The sequence below is a fragment of the Pristiophorus japonicus genome, unplaced genomic scaffold, assembly GCF_044704955.1.
Source record: "Pristiophorus japonicus isolate sPriJap1 unplaced genomic scaffold, sPriJap1.hap1 HAP1_SCAFFOLD_221, whole genome shotgun sequence".
Classification (NCBI taxonomy): Eukaryota; Metazoa; Chordata; class Chondrichthyes; family Pristiophoridae; genus Pristiophorus; species Pristiophorus japonicus.
Genome location: NW_027251919.1, coordinates 122,017 through 134,662, shown reverse-complemented (window position 1 = coordinate 134,662; position 12,646 = coordinate 122,017). Strand labels below are relative to the sequence as shown.

Here is a 12,646-nt window from a genome sequence, read left to right as displayed (position 1 = left end):
GGAAAGGGGAGAGCGAGAGCGAGGGAAGGAGAGAAAGGGAGGTGGGAGGGGGCGAGAAGAGTGGAGACAGGGGAGGGGAGGGAGAGAGTGGGGGAGAAAATGAAAAGGGAGAGGGGAAGGAGTGAGTGACAGTGGAAGGGGAGAGAGAGAGGGGGAAGGGAAGAGAGAGGGGGAAGGGGAGAGAGAAAGGGGGAGGAGAGAGAGAGAGAGAGAAAGAGAGGAGGAGGAAATGGACAAAGGAAAGAGAGGGAATGTTTGAGAGAGAGGAAGATGTGAGAGGGAGGGGGAAGGGGAAGGGAAAGGAGACAGAACGTGTCGTGATGGGGAAAGTTGGAGAAGAGAAAAGGGCGGGAAAGGAGAACCTTTTGTTCCAGGGTCAGTCTCGGAGCTGTTTAATATTTATAATTAAAGCCCTTGTGAATTGACGATGAACTAAAACACTAAGCTAATTTTGAGTAGGCCTAAGTGAGATTTCATCTCACGACCCCTGGTTCACGAGACCAGTGCGCTAACCCCTGAGCTATGGAGCCACCTGTTTTGGGGAAGTCAGGGGAAGGAGTAGGAAAGGGAGGGAAAGGGAAAAGAGCGACTGGAAGGAGTGAGAGAGAGGGAAGAGTAAAGAGAGAGGGGAAGGGGAGCGAATGGGGAAGGAGTGAGAGGGAGGGAGAAGGGAAGAATCTGAAAGGAAAGGGAAAAGAGAGTAAGAGGAGGGAGGGAAGAGAGTGGGGAAGAAGTGAGAGAGAGGAGGGGAAGGGGAAAGAAGTGAGAGAGAAGGGGGAGGGCAGAGAGAGGGTAGGAGAACCTGAAAGGGAAAAGTGGGAGGAATAAGAGACAGGTATTTAAATAATAAATTATGCCCCAGATAGAATTGAACCCACGACCCCTGGTTTACTAGACCAGTGCTCTAAACCCTGAGCTACGGAGCCACCTACTCTGTTAAAGACAGGGGAAGGAGCAGGAAAGAGAGGGGAAGGGAAAAGAGAGAGTGGAAGGAGTGAGAGAGGCTGGAGGAAGGGGAGAGAGAGGGAGAAGGGGAGAGAGGGGGGAATGGGCCAGAGGGGGAGGGGGAGTCTGATGCAGAAGGGGAGAGTGAGAGCGAGAAAAGGAGATAAAGGGAGGAGGGAGGGGGCGAGAAGAGTGGAGACAGGGGAGGGGAGGGAGAGAGTGGGGGAGAAAATTAAACGGGAGAGGGGATGGAGTGAGCGACAGTGAAAGGGGAAAGAGGGGGAAGGGGATGGAACGGGAGAGGGTGAGGGGGAAAGGGAGATATAGGGGAATGAGAGTGAGGGGGGGGGAAGGAAAGAGAGGGGGGCAAGGAGAGAGAGAGAGAGAGAGAGAGGGGAGAAAATGGGTAGAGGAAAGAGAGGCAACAGTAAATAGAGGAAGATGTGTGAGAGAGGGGGAAGGGGAAAGAGTGGGGAATGAGGGAGAAAAATAGCGGGGAAAACGAGAGAGCGGGAACGAGTAAAAAGAGGCAGAACGTGTAGTGATGGGGAAAGTAGGGAGAGAGGGTCAGGGGATGATAGGGGAGAGAAACAAGAACAGGAAAGCCTTTTGATCTTGGGTCAGTCTCACGACCGCTGGTTTACAACACCAGTGCTCTAACCCCTGAGCTATGGAGCTACCTGTTTAGGGACAAACAGGGGAAGGCACAGGAAAGAGAGGGGAAGGGAAAAGAGAGAGTGGAAGGAGTGAGAGAGAGGGGGAAGGGGAGAGAGAGAGGGGAAGGGGAGATTGAGAGGGGGGAATGGGCCAGAGGGGGAGGGGTAGAGTCTGATGGGAAAGGGGAGAGCGAGAGCGAGGGAAGAAGATAAAGGGAGGAGGGAGGGGGCGAGAAGAGTGGAGACAGGGGAAGGGAGAGAGAGTGGGGGAGAAAATGAAAAGGGAGAGGGGAAGGAGTGAGCGACAGTGGAAGGGGAGAAAGAGAGGGAAAGGGAGAGAGAGAGTGGGGGAAGGGGAGGGAGAGAGGGAAGGGGAGGGAGAGAGGGAAGGGGAGAGGGAAGGGGAAGGGGAGAGAGAGGGGGGGAGGAGAGAGATGGGGGGATCAGAGACAGGGGGAAGGAGAGAGATAGCGAGGGAAGGGGAGAGGGAGAAGGGGAAGGTGCGAGAGCGACGGGGGAAGGAGAGAGAGAGAGGGAAGGGGAGAAAATGAAAAGGGAGATAGGAAGGTGTGAGCGAAAGTGGAAGGGGAGAGAGAGGGGGAAAGGGAGAGAGAGAGGGGGGAAAGGGGAGGGAGAGAGCGAAGGGGAGAGAAATGGGGATGGGGAAGGGGAGAGAGAAGGGGGAGAGAGATGGGGGGAAGTGGAGACAGCGGGGAAGGAGAGAGATAACGAGAGAAGGGGAGAGGGAGAAGGGGGAAGGTGTGAGAGACGGGGGAAGGAGAGAGAGAGAGAGGGAAGGGGAGAAGAGAGTGAGGGATGGGGAAAGAGGAGCGAGAGGGGCAGGGGAGAGAGGGGGAAGGAGAGAGAGGGGAAGGAGAGAGAGGGGAAGGAGAGAGAGAGGGGAAGGGGAGAGGGGAATGAGTGATAAAGAGAAACGGGGAAAGCGCAAGAGCGTAAAAAGAGGCAGAATGTGTAGTGATGGGGAAAGCAGGAAGAGAAGGAGAAGGAGAGTTTTCTGTCAGGGTCGGTCTCAAAGCTGCTTTATATTTATCAGTGAATTTAAACAATGAGGTTAATTTTGAGTAGGCCCCAGTGAGACTTGAACTCACGACCCCTGGTTTACTGTACCAGTGCTCTAACCCCTGAGCTATGGAGCCACCGGTTTTGGGGAAGACAAGGGAAGGAGCAGGAAAGAGAGAGGAAGGAAAAAGAGAGGGAAGGGAAGGGGGAATGGGGACAGTCTGATGGGAAAGGGGAGAGCGAGAGCGAGGGAAGGAGAGAAAGGGAGCAGGGAGGGGGTGGGAAGAGTGGAGACAGGGGAGGGGAGAGAGAGAGTGGGGGAGAAAAGAAGGACTGAGCGACAGTGGAAGGGGAGACATGGAGGAAGAGAGCGAGAGTGGATGTTATTGTATGGTCAGTCTTGGAGCTGTTTAATATTTATAATTAAAGCCCTTGTTAATTGATGGTGTATTTTGAGCAGTCCACAGTAAGATTTGAACATACAACCAATGGTTTATAAGTCTAGTGCTCTAACCCCTGAGCTACTAAGCTGCATTTGCAGATGACAACAGGGAAAGGAGTAGGAAAGAGAGGGGAAGGGAAAAGAGGGAGTGGAAGGAGTGAGAGCGAGAGGGAAGGGGAAAGAGAGGGGCAAGTGAGAGAGAGAGAGGAAGGGGAAAGAGAGACAGGGGGATGAGGAGAGAAAGGGGGAGGGGAGAGAGAGAAGGGGAGAGATAACGAGGGAAGGAGAGAAGGTGGAGGGTGAAGAGGGGAAGGGGAGAGGAGAGAGAAGAGAGAGTGAGCAAAGGGAAGAGAGATGGGGGAAGGGGTGAGATAGGGGAGGAGAGAGAGAGGGGGGAAGGTAGAGAGAGGGGGAAGGGGAGAGAGAGAGGGGGAGGAGAAAGAGAGAGTGAAGGAAATGGACAGAGGAGAGAGAGGGAATGTTTAAGAGAGAGGAAGTTGTGAGAGGGAGGGGGAAGGGGAAGGGAAAAGAGACAGAACGTGTTGTGATGTGGAAAGGACAACCTTTTGTTCCAGGGTGGGTCTCAGGGCGGTTTAATTTTTATAATTAAAGCACTTGTTTAATTGACAGTGAATTTAAATACTGAGCTAATCTTGAGCAGGCCGCAGTGAGATTTAAACCCATGACCCTTGGTTTACGAGACCAGTTCTCTAACCCCTGAGCTATGGAGCCACCTCTTCTGGTGTATATAGGGGAAGGAACAGGAAAGAGAGGGGAAGGGAAAAGAGAGAGTGGAAGGAGTGAAAGAGAGGGAGAAGGGGAGAGAGAGGGGAAGGGGAGCGAATGGGGAAGGAGTGAGAGAGAGGGAGAAGCGGGTGTTTGGGGAAGGAGTGAGAGAGAGATGGAAGGGGAGACAAGGAGGAAGAGAGAGGGGAAGGGGAGAGACAGAGAGGGAGAGGAAATAGATGGGAAGGGGAGAGAGTGTGTGGAAGGGAGGGAGAGAGTGGATGGAGTGAGAGAGAGGTTAGGGGAGAGAGGGGGAAGGAGTGGTTAGCGGACAGAGGGGTTGGGGAGAGAAGTAAGATAGATGAGGAAGGAGAGAGAGGGGAAGGAGTGGGGAGTGAATGAAAGTAGAGAGGGAAGGGGAGAGCAAGAGAGGGGAAGGGGAGAGAGAGGGGAATGGTAGTGAGGGGGAAGGAGAGAGGGTGAGGCGATTGAGGGGAAAGGGGCAGAGGGGAATGAGTGAAAGACAGGGTAAAAAGATGTAGAACGGGTCGTGATGGGGAAGGCAGAGAGGGATTTGGAAGGGGAGAGACGAGCCTGTTGTTCCAGGGTCGGTTTTGGTGCTGTTTAATATTTATAATTAAAGCCCTTGTTAATTGATGGTTAATTTAAATACTAAGTTAATTTTGAGTAGGCCCTAGAAAGATTTGAACACACAACCAATGGTTTATAAGTCTAGTGCTCTAACCCCAGAGCTATTAAGCCACATTTCCAGAAGGCAACAGGGAAAGGAGTAGGAATAGAAAAGAGAGAAAGGAGAATAAGTGAGAAAGTGAGATTTAAACTCACTACCCCTGGTTTACTCGACCAGTGCTCTAACCCCTGAGCTATGGAGCCACCTGCTCTGCAAAAGAAAGGGGAAGGAGAAGGAAAGAGAGGGGAAGGGAAAAGAGAGAGTGGAAGGAGTGAGAGAGACGGGGAAGGGGAGAGAAAGGGGAAGGAGTGAGAGAGAGGGGTAAGGGGAGACAGGAAGGGGAAGGAGTGAGAGAGACGGGGAAGGGGAGAGAGAGGGGAAGGAGTGAGAGAGAGAGGGAAGGGGAGAGAGAGGGGATGGAGTGAGAGAGAGGGGGAAGGGGAGACAGGAAGGGGAAGGGGAGAGAGCGAGGCGGGGAGGGGAGACAGGGAGGGGAAGGGGAGAGAGCGAGGTGGGGAGGGGAGACAGGGAAGGGAAGGGGAGTGAGCGAGGTGGGGAGAATGTAGAAGAGTGGAGAGAGAAGGGAAGGAGTAGGAAAGAGGGAAGAGAGAGGGGTAGGGTAAAGAGAGGGAGGGGGAGGGGAAGGGGAGAGAGATGGAGAAGGGAAAGAGAGGGAGAATGGGAGAGAGCGGGAGAGGAGTGAGAAAGAGTGAAGAAGAGGAGAGAGCAGAAGGGGAGCGAGACAGGGGGAGGGGAGAGAAGTGAAGGGGAAGGGAAGAGAGGGGAAGGAGTGAGAGAGAGGGGGAAGGGGAGACAGGGAGGGGAAGGGGAGAGAGCGAGTGGGGCGGGCAATAATCAAGGGAATAATGGAGGAATAATGGAGGCATGTGAAAAAGGAACGGCAGTAGTCATGGAGGATTTTAACCTTCATATCGATTGGTCAAATCAAATCGCACAGGGTAGCCTGGAGGAGGAATTCATAGAATGCATACGGGATTGTTCTTAGAACAGTATGTTACAGAACCTACAAGGGAGCAAGCTATCTTAGATCTGGTCCTGTGTAATGAGACAGGAAAAATAAACGATCTCTGAGTAAAAGATCCTCTCGGAATGAGTGATCACAGTATGGTTGAATTTGTAATACAGATTGAGGGTGAGGACGTTGTGTCAGAAACGAGCGTACTATGCTTAAACAAAGGGGACTACAGTGGGATGAGGGCAGAGTTAGACTGGAAACAAGGACTAAACGGTGGCATAATTGAGGAACAGTGGAGGACTTTTAAGGAGCTCTTTCATAGTGCGCAACAAAAATATATTCCAGTGAAAAAGAAGGGTGGAAAGAGAAGGGATAACCAGCCGTGGATAACCAAGGAAATAAAGGAGAGTATCAAATTAAAGACCAATGCATATAAGGTGGCCAAGGTTAGTGGGAAACTAGAAGATTGGGAACATTTTAAACAACAGCAAAGAATGACTAAAAAAGCAATAAAGAAAGGAAAGATAGATTACGAAGGTAAACTTGCGCAAAACATAAAAACAGATAGTAAAAGCTTTTACAGATATATAAAACGGAAAAGAGTGACTAAAGTAAATGTTGGTTCCTTAGAAGATTAGAAGGTGGATTTAATAATGGGAAATGTGGAAATGGCTGAGACTTTAAACAATTATTTTGCTTCAGTCTTCACAGTGGAAGACACAAAAACCATGCCAAAAATTGCTGGTCACAGGAATGTGGGAAGGGAGAACCTTGAGACAATCACTATCACTAGGGGGATAGTGCTGGACAGGCTAATGGGACTCAAGGTAGACAAATCCCCTGGTCCTGATGAAATGCATCCCAGGGTATTAAAAGAGATGGCGGAAGTTATAGCAGATGCATTTGTTATAATCTACCAAAATTCTCTGGACTCTGGGGAGGTACCAGCGGATTGGAAAGCAGCATTTGTAACGCCTCTGTTTTAAAAAGGGGGCAGACAAAAGGCAGGTAACTATAGGCCGGTTAGTTTAACATCTGTAGTGGGGAAAATGCTTGAAACTATCATTAAGGAAGAAATAGCGGGACATCTAGATAGGAATAGTGCAATCAAGCAGACGCAACATGGATACATGAAGGGGAAATCATGTTTAACTAATTTACTGGAATTCTTTGAGGATATAACGAGCATGGTGGATAGAGGTGTACCGATGGATGTGGTGTATTCAGATTTCCAAAAGGCATTCGATAAGGTGCCACACAAAAGGTTACTGCAGAAGATAGAGGTACGCGGAGTCAGAGGAAATGTATTAGCATGGATAGAGATTGGCTGGTGAACAGAAAGCAGAGAGTCGGGATAAATGGATCCTTTTCGGGTTGGAAATCGGTGGTTAGTGGTGTGCCACAGGGATCGGTGCTGGGACCACAACTGTTTACAATATACATAGATGACCTGGAAGAGGGGACAGAGTGTAGTGTAACAAAATTTGCAGATGACACAAAGATTAGTGGGAAAGCGGGTTGTGTAGAGGACACAGAGATGCTGCAAAGAGATTTAGATAGGTTAAGCGAATGGGCTAAGGTTTGGCAGCTGGAATACAATGTCGGAAAATGTGAGGTCATCCACCTTGGGGAAAAAAACAGTAAAAGGGAATATTATTTGAATGGGGAGAAATTACAACATGCTGCAGTGCAGAGGGACCTTGGGGTCCTTGTGCATGAATCCCAAAAAGTTAGTTTGCAAGTGCAGCAGGTAATCAGGAAGGCGAATGGGATGTTGGCCTTCATTGCGAGAGGGATGGAGTCCAAAAGCAGGGAGGTCCTGCTGCAACTGTACAGGGTATTGGTGAGGTCGCACCTGGAGTACTGCGTGCAGTTTTGGTCACCTTACTTCAGGAAGGATATACTAGCTTTGGAGGGGGTACAGAGACGATTCCGGAGATGAGGGGGTTACCTTATGATGATAGATGGAATAGACTGGGTCTTTAGTCGTTGGAGTTCAGAAGGATGAGGGGTAATCTTATAGAAACATTTAAAATAATGAAAGGGATAGACAAGATCGAGGCAGTGAGGTTGTTTCCACTGGTCGGGGAGATCAGAACTAGGGGGCACAGCCTCAAAATACGGGGGAGCCAATTTAAAACCCAGTTGAGAAGGAATTTCTTCTCCCAGAGGGTTGTGAATCTGTGGAATTCTCTGCCCAAGGAAGCAGTTGAGGCTAGCTCATTGAATGTGTTCAAGTTACAGATAGATAGATTTTTAACCAATAAGGGAATTAAGGGTTACGGGGAGAGGGCGGGTAAGTGGAGCTGAGTCCACGGCCAGATCAGCCTTGGTCTTGTTGAATGGCAGAGCAGGCTCGAGGGGCAAGATGGCCTACTCCTGTTCCTAATTCTTATGTTAAAGGAAAAGGAAAGGAGAGAGGAGGGAGGGAAGAGAGCAAGAGTGGGAGGGAGGAAGGGGAAAAATGTAGATCAGATAGAGGGAGAGAACCTGAAAGGAAAGGGGTATTTAAATAGCAAATTAGGCCCCATTGAGACTTGAACATCACAACGCCTGATTTACAATGCCAGTACTCTACACCCTGAGCTATGGAGTCACCTACTCTGAGCAAAACAGGGGAAGGAGCAGGAAAGAGAGGGGAAGGGAAAAGAGAGAGTGGAAGGAGTGAGAGAAAGAGGGGGAAGGGGAGAGAGAGTGGATGGAGTGAGAGAGGGAAGGTGAGACAGGGAGGAAGAGAGAGGGGTATGGGAGAGAGAGGGAGGGGAAGGGGAGCAAGAGGGGAAGGAATGAGAGGGAGGAGAGAGGAGCAGGGGGAGAGTGGGAAGACGGGAGTGAGAGGGGAAGGGGGAAAGAGAGGGGAAGGGGAGGGGGAGGGAGAGGGAAGGAGTGAGGAAAGAATGAAAGTAGAGAGGGTGAAGTGAGGGAGGGGGAAGGGGGGAGAGGGAAATAAAGATGTAGAATGGGTTGTGATGGGGAAGGGAGAGAGAGAAGGGGAGAGAGGGTGGAGAGAGTGGGTAGGGGAGAGAGGGAGAGGGGGGAAGGTGAGAGGGTGAGGCGAGGGAGATGGGAGAGAGTGAGAGAGGGGAATGAGTGAGAGACGGGGAAAGCAAGATGGTGGGAAAGGGAGAGAGGGGTAAAAAGATGTAGAACGGGTCATGATGGGGTTTATATATGTAAACCTATAAATACCTTGTGTAACCACCAGAGGGCTCATCCCCTGGAGTCCCTAGGGATCCCACAATCCCTTGGGAGCACCTGTACTTAAGGAGGCCTCACAGGCTGGAGAGGCACTCTGGAGACCTGTAATAAAAGACTAAGGTCACACTTTGCTTTGAGCCCACAGTATCTGGTCAGACTCTTTATTCATACACAACAACTGGCGACGAGATACAGATGACGAACCCAACGATGCAGAGAACAGTGGGCATCCTGGAGAAATTTTCGGAGGGAGATGATTGGGAAACCTTCGTGGAGCGACTCGACCAATACTTCGTGGCCAACGAGATGGAAGGAGAAACGAACGCTGCCAAACGAAGGGCGATTCTCCTCACCGTTTGCAGGGCACCAACGTATGGCCTCATGAAAAACCTGCTTGCTCCAGCGAAACCCACAGAGAAATCGTACGATGAGTTGTGCACACTGGTCCGGGAGCATCGGAACCCGAAGGAAAGTGTTCTGATGGCGAGGTACCGGTTCTACACGTACAAGAGGTCTGAAGGCCAGGAAGTGACAAGCTATGTCCCCGAGCTAAGGGGCCTTGCAGGACATTGCGAATTTTGAAGGACATTTGGAGCACATGCTCAAGGACTTCTTTGTACTTGGCATTGGCCACGAAACTGTACTTCGCAAACTTTTGACTGTAGAGACCCCAACCTTGAGTAAGGCCATAGCGATAGCCCGGGTGTTTATTGCCACCAGTGACAATACTAAGCAAATCTCTCAGCACACAAGTGCTGCTACAAGTACTGTGAACAAAGTGATGTTGTTTTATAAACCTTTTATGATGGGGGGAGAGAGAGCGGGGAGGTGGGGAGGGGGGCAAGGAGAGGAAAAAGAGGGGAAAGGGAGAGAGAGAGAGAGAGAGAAGGGGGAGTCTGAAAGGAAAGGGAAAAGTGAAAAGCCAGAGGCAGAAGAGAGAGATGCATATTTAAATACTAAACTAATTTTGAGTAAGCCCCAGTGAGATTTAAACTCACAACCCCTGGTTTACAAGACCAGAGCTCGAACCCCTGAGCTATGGAGCCACATGCTTTAATGATGACAGTGGAAGGACCAGGAAAGAGAGGGGAAGGGAGACAAGGCAGAAGTGAGAGGGGAAGGGGAGTGCGAGAGTGGAAGGAGTGAGAGAGAGTGGAAGGGAAGAGAGAGGGAGAGGAACGGGAGAGAGTGGTGAAGGAATGAGAGAGAGAGGGAAGGGTAGATTAGGAGAAAGAGAGAGGGGCAGTGGAGAGAGAGAGGGACGGGGAAAGAGAGGTGAAGGGAAGAAAGGGGGAAGGAGTGAAAAAGAGTGAAGAAGAGGAGGGAGCAGAAGGGGAGTGAGACAGGGGGAGAGGAGAGAAGTGAAGGGGAAGGGAAGAGAGGGAAAGGAGTGAGAGAGGGGGAAGGGGAGACAGGGAGGGGAAGGGGAGATGGGGAGGTGGGGAGAATGTAGAATGTAGAAGGGGGGAGAGAGAAGGGAAGGAGTAGGAAAGAGGGAAGGGGAAGGGGAGAGAGATGGGGAACGGAAAGAGAGGGGAAGGGGAGAGAGGGGGAGAAGGGAAGAATCTGAAAGGAAAGGGAAAGGAGAGAGAGAGGAGGGAGGGAATAGAGGGTGAGAGAGAGGAGGGTAAGGGGAGAGAAAGGGAGGAAGCGGAAAGAGATGTTCAGGGGGGAGAGGGGGATGGAGTGAGAGAGAGAGGGGGGGAGGGCGGAGAGGGGGAGAACCTGAAAGAAAAGGGAGGAAGGAATGAGAGACAGGTACTTAAATACTAAATTAGGCCCCAGTGAGATTTAATCCCACGACCCTTGGTTTACTAGACCATTGCTTCAACCCCTGAGCTATGGAGCCACCTGCTCTGGGAAAGACAGGGGAAGGAGCAGGAAAGAGAGTGGAAGGGAAAATAGATAGTGGAAGGAGTGAGAGAGAGAGGGGGAGGAGAAAGAGAGGGAGCGGAAAGGGAGAGAGAGGGGGGAAGAGGAGAGAGGGAGAAGGGGAGAGAGGGGGGAATGGACAAGAGGGGGAGGGGGAGAGTCTGATGGGAAAGGGGAGAGCGAGAGCGAGGGAAGGAGAGAAAGGGAGGTGGGAGGGGGTGAGAAGAGTGGAGACAGGGGAGGGGAGGGAGAGAGTGGGGGAGAAAATGAAAAGGGAGAGGGGAAGGAGTGAGTGACAGTGGAAGGGGAGAGAGAGAGCTGGGGGAAGGGAAGAGAGAGGGGGAAGGGGAGAGATACCGAGGGAAGGGGAGAGGGTGGAGGGTGAATGGGGGAAGGGGAGAGGAGGGAGAGTGAGCGAAGGAGAGAGAGAGGGAGGAAGGTAGAGAGGGGGGGAAGGGGAGAGAGAAAGGGGGAGGAGAGAGAGAGAGATGAGGAGGAAATGGACAAAGGAGAGAGAGAGAATGTTTGAGAGAGAGGAAGATGTGAGAGGGAGGGGGAAGGGGAAGGGAAAAGAGACAGAACGTGTCGTGATGGGGAAAGTTGGAGAAGAGAAAAGGACGGGAAAGGAGAACCTTTTGTTCCAGGGTCAGTCTCAGAGCTGTTTAATATTTATAATTAAAGCCCTTGTTAGTTGACGATGAACTAAAACACTGAACTAATTTTGAGTCAGCCCAAGTGAGATTTGAACTCACGACCCCTGTTCACTAGGCTAGTGCTCTAACCGCTGAGCTATGGAGCCACCTGCTCTGGTACAACCAGGGGAAGGAGCAGGAAAGAGAGGGGAAGGGAAAAGAGCGAGTGGAAGGAGTGAGAGAGAGGGGGAAGGGGAGAGAGAGGGGAAGGGGAACGAATGGGGAAGGAGTTCGAGAGAGCGAGGATAGCAGGGAAAGTGGGTAAAGTGGGAGAAGGGGAGAGTGGGGGGAACGGGCCAGAGGGGGAGGGGGAGAGTCTGATGGGAAAGGGGAGAGCGAGAGCGAGGGAAGGAGAGAAAGGGAGGTGCGAGGGGGGCGAGACGAGGGGAGGAGAGGGAGAGAATGGGGGAGAAAATTAAAAGTTAGAGGGGAAGGTGTGTGCGTCAGTGGAAAAGGAGAGAGAGAGAGACGGAAAAGGGGAGAGAGAGAGATAGAAGGAGCGAGGAAGGGGAAGGGGAGAGAGAGACGGAAGGAGAGAGATACCGAGGGAAGGGGAGAGAGACAGGGTGAGGGGAGAGAGTGTGAGCGAAGGGAAGAGAGGCAGGAGGAAATGGAGAGAGAGTGAGGGAAACATAGAAACATAGAAACATAGAAAATAGGTGCAGGAGTAGGCCATTCGGCCCTTCCAGCCTGCACCACCATTCAATGAGTTCATGGCTGAACATACAACCTCAGTATCCCATTCCTGCTTTCTCGCCATACCCCTTGATCCCCCTCGTAGTAAGGACTACATCTAACTCCTTTTTGAATATATTGAGTGAATTGGCCTCAACAACTTTCTGTGGTAGAGAATTCCACAGGTTCACCACTCTCTGGGTGAAGAAGTTTCTCCTCATCTCGGTCCTAAATGGCTTACCCCTTATCCTTAGATTGTGACCCCTGGTTCTGGACTTCCCCAACATTGGGAACATTCTTCCTGCATCTAACCTGTCTAAACCCGTCAGAATTTTAAACATTTCTATGAGGTCCCCTCTCATTCTTCTGAACTCCAGTGAATACAAGCCCAGTTGATCCAGTCTTTCTTGATAGGTCAGTCCTGCCATCCCGGGAATCAGTCTGGTGAACCTTTGCTGCACTCCCTCAACAGCAAGAATGTCCTTCCTCAAGTTAGGAGACCAAACCTGTACACAATACTCCAGGGGAGAGAGACAGGGGGAAGGGGTGAGATAGGGGAAGGAGAGAGAGAGGGGGAAGGGGAGAGAGAGGGGGGAAGGAGAGAGAGAGAGAAGAAAATGGGTAGAGGAGAGAGAGGGAACAGGTGACTCAGAGGAAGATGTGTGAGCGAGGGGGAAGGGGAAAGAGTGGGAGGGGAACGGGAGAGAGTGAGGAAGGAGAGAGAGTGGGGAGGGGGAGAGAGTGGGGAGGGGA

The 12,646-nt window shown here is 51.3% G+C and overlaps 2 non-coding genes across 2 annotated transcripts; both read right to left on the bottom strand.

Annotated features, from left to right (window-relative positions):
• Positions 1 to 2,685: 2,685 nt before the first annotated feature.
• Positions 2,686 to 2,758, bottom strand: trnat-agu (transfer RNA threonine (anticodon AGU)). The gene has a single exon. It is a non-coding gene; the product is annotated as a tRNA-Thr (tRNA).
• Positions 2,759 to 9,627: 6,869 nt separating this feature from the next.
• Positions 9,628 to 9,700, bottom strand: trnat-ugu (transfer RNA threonine (anticodon UGU)). The gene has a single exon. It is a non-coding gene; the product is annotated as a tRNA-Thr (tRNA).
• Positions 9,701 to 12,646: the final 2,946 nt, after the last annotated feature.